This window comes from Protomyctophum parallelum (genome assembly GCF_964188405.1).
Source record: "Protomyctophum parallelum genome assembly, chromosome: 18".
NCBI classification, from domain to species: Eukaryota; Metazoa; Chordata; class Actinopteri; order Myctophiformes; family Myctophidae; genus Protomyctophum; species Protomyctophum parallelum.
Genome location: NC_139716.1, coordinates 30,906,302 through 30,909,738, shown reverse-complemented (window position 1 = coordinate 30,909,738; position 3,437 = coordinate 30,906,302). Strand labels below are relative to the sequence as shown.

General features: G+C 45.1%; 1 pseudogene across 1 annotated transcript; it reads left to right on the top strand.

Annotated features, from left to right (window-relative positions):
• The first annotated feature begins 296 nt into the window (after positions 1-296).
• Positions 297-1,877, top strand: LOC310876083 (lysine--tRNA ligase-like; annotated as a pseudogene). The gene has a single exon. The product of its transcript is annotated as a lysine--tRNA ligase-like (transcript).
• Positions 1,878-3,437: the final 1,560 nt, after the last annotated feature.

Below are 3,437 nucleotides of genomic sequence, written 5' to 3'. Positions count from 1 at the left end.
AAACGACGTTAAAACGTAAAACCGTAAAACGTAAAACGACGTAAAAACATAAAACGTAAAAACGTAAAAACGTAAAACGTAAAAACGAAAACGGAAAAACGGAAAAACTGAAAACTCGCGCCCTCGAGAAAACCTAAAAACGTAAAACGTAAAACGTAAAACGTAAAAACGTAAAAAACGTAAAAACGCATCCAGCCGAGCGGCATTTACTGCACTCTTCTTTAGTGTTATCGGCGGCAAGACATAATTTTGGGTTGAGTACAAAGCTATTTTTCAGTTGTATTCGAAGCAACAAGATGGCCCATTATGACCCTCGGGTGGATGAGGAGACTCTGGAGCCCAATCAATACTTCAAGATACGTACCCAGGCCGTCCAAGCTCTGAAGGGCATGGGTGAGGACCCTTACCCGCATAAATATCACATGGATATGTCACTCACATAATTCATTGAGAAATACAGCCATCTTCAGCCCGAAGACCATCGAACGGATGTCGTTCTTAGTGTCTCGGGTCGCATCCATGCCAAGAGGGCAGCTGGTGCTAAATTGCTATTTTATGACTTGTGAGGGGAAGGCGTCAAGTTGCAGGTCATGGCGAGCTCAGAGTTCTACACGTCTGCGATGGAATTCGAGGCCATCAACAACAAACTGCGACGAGGCGATATCGTCGGCGTCCGTGGTAATCCAGGGAAGACCAAGAAAGGAGGGCTGAGCATCATTCCAATAGAGATGACTCTACTTTCCCCATGTTTGCATATGTTGCCACATCTTCACAGTGGGCTAAAAGTCAAGGAGACCAGATTCCGTCAGCGCTACCTGGATCTGATTCTCAACGACTACGTGAGGCAGAACTTTGTAACGCGTTGTAAGATCATCACCTACCTGCGCAGCTTCCTGGACCAGCAGGGATTTTTGGAGGTCGAGACGCCAATGATGAGCCAAATTCCCGGTGGAGCGGTGGCTCGTCCTTTTGTTACTCGTCACAATGAGCTGGACCTGAAGCTCTACATGAGGATTGCGCCCGAGCTCTACCACAAGATGCTTGTGGTCGGCGGCTTAGACAGAGTGTACGAGATTGGTCGTCAATTCAGAATCGAGGGCATTGATCTCACTCATAATCCAGAGTTCACCACTTGTGAATTCTACATGGCCTATGCAGATTACAACGACTTGATGAAAATCACAGAGGAACTCCTGTCGGGGATGGTGAAGCACATCAGCGGTGGGTACAAGATAAAGTATCATCCCTATGGTCCAACGGGAAGGGCTTGTGTGATTGACTTCACTCCACCATTCAGAAGAGTGAGCATGACACATGACCTCGCAAAGATAATGGACGTCACGTTCCCTCCTCCTGAAACCTACGACAGTGACGAGACTCGTAAGTTCTTTGATGAGTTGTGTGCCCGAAAGGGGGTGGAATGTCCTCCCCCCAGAACCACGGCCCGCCTCCTTGACAAGTTGGTGGGAGAATTCCTTGAAGTCACATGCATCGACCCCACCTTTATCTGTGACCATCCTCAAATCATGAGCCCTCTTGCAAAAGGACACAGAAGGGATAAAGGCCTGACTGAGCGTTTTGAGCTCTTTGTGATGAAGAAGTAGCTCTGCAATGCCTACACGGAGTTGAACGATCCTATCAGGCAGAGAGAGCTCTTTGAGCAGCAGGCCAAGGCCAAAGCTGAGGGTGATGATGAGGCTATGTTCATTGATGAAACCTTCTGCACAGCTCTAGAATACGGCCTGCCACCAACTGCCGGTTGGGGTATGGGCATTGATCGTCTCACCATGTTCCTCACAGACTCTAACAACATCAAGGAGGTGCTGCTTTTTCCAATCATGAAGCCTGACGACAACAAGGGTGCAGCACCCGTATAGAGGACACCTCTGTCTAAAATGACAGGAGCTCAGACCTCTGCGGCAAGAGTTGTCAGAGTTGAGCCATGCAAAAAATGGAAATGGAAAATATAATATATATATTCTTGCGACTGAAGGACACACTTACTATGAAAACCTGCTTCTCCTGTCCGTTAGTCACCCATGTCTCCATATATGGTATCGCATCTTGTGACATCATGGAGACACTTAGATCTCCGTATATGGATCTGACTTTGTCACATGTCGTGACACCCTTAGATCTCCATAGGCCTATGGCCTATGGTATGTCAGTCTGACATCATCAAACCATCTATACTCGAGACAACCTATATATGGCAATGAACCCTGGACATGGCCATTAACCCTGGCCATACCTCATTTTCATTAAGATCTGGCCCTACCTGGGCCCTAATGGGGGTGGCCCAAGGCCCTGCCTGGCCTTACTAAGTAGCACATATAAAAAGCACCTGTGTGAAGTGAGGGGCGCTCTTATTATTATACATCATCATACAATACATCATCTCATGAACAACTGAATTTATGTGATTTGTTAGCCGATTTGCTCGTCTACATGACGTACATTTTCCCTTCATTGTCTGGCATTTAATGTTTGTGTTGCCACAAATTTACGTCATATTTGACGGACGTATGACCTAATTTCTCCTTTCATTGTCAATGGCAAATATGAGACGTGTGGGGACAAAAGCTGTATAGGCCTATAGGAGGGGCTAGTGCCCCTCAAAAAAAAGAAAGTCCATATATGGACATATATGTAATGCCCTAATACAATCCCTGTTATGCCCATATATGCAGATCCCTGATGTCAAAGCTGCTATAAGCAATAATTTGTCAAAATGTTAATTACTTTTTTGGTCTACCCATAGAGCACCGAAGTCCTGACGTCACTATCAGTAGAGAGCGCCAGTCCACAGGTTCGTGTACTTTTTATTTGCATTGAAATCCCCATAGGGGGATTTTAGATCTCTTCATATAAACTGTGTTTGAAAAATAAACCGATCATCCCGGCCTTTTCACTCATATGGATATGAAGCATCGACTGACGGTGGAAATGTACAAATATACCCAAAGAGTAACTCTTTGCATCATCTGGAGTCGTAAGCCAGCTGAGTTTACGTCAACGAGGAATCTCAGGAATGCAGTGTGTTGACAGCTGGGCGTGACGTATATTAGCAGCGATATTGCTTTCATATGTAGTTTCAAGGCTTTTGCGGCCAAAGTAATTCCATTTTCTCCAGAAACTGGCTATATTAAATATGAATGGACATCATTAACGACTCACAGCCACCCCTAGCTGACAGAAAGGCCGGGATGATCGGTTTATTTTTCAAACACAGTTCTTATATGAAGCGACCTAAAATCGCCCTATGGTGATTTCAATGCAAATAAAAAAATACATGAACCTGTATACTGGCGCCCTCTACTGACAGTGACGCCAGTGCTCTATTGATTGATATTAAATATAGAAAACCTTTTTCACAAATATGTGTTTTGATGTCAGAAAAGGACATATGAAGCCTGGACATGGGCAGAAGCCTTTTG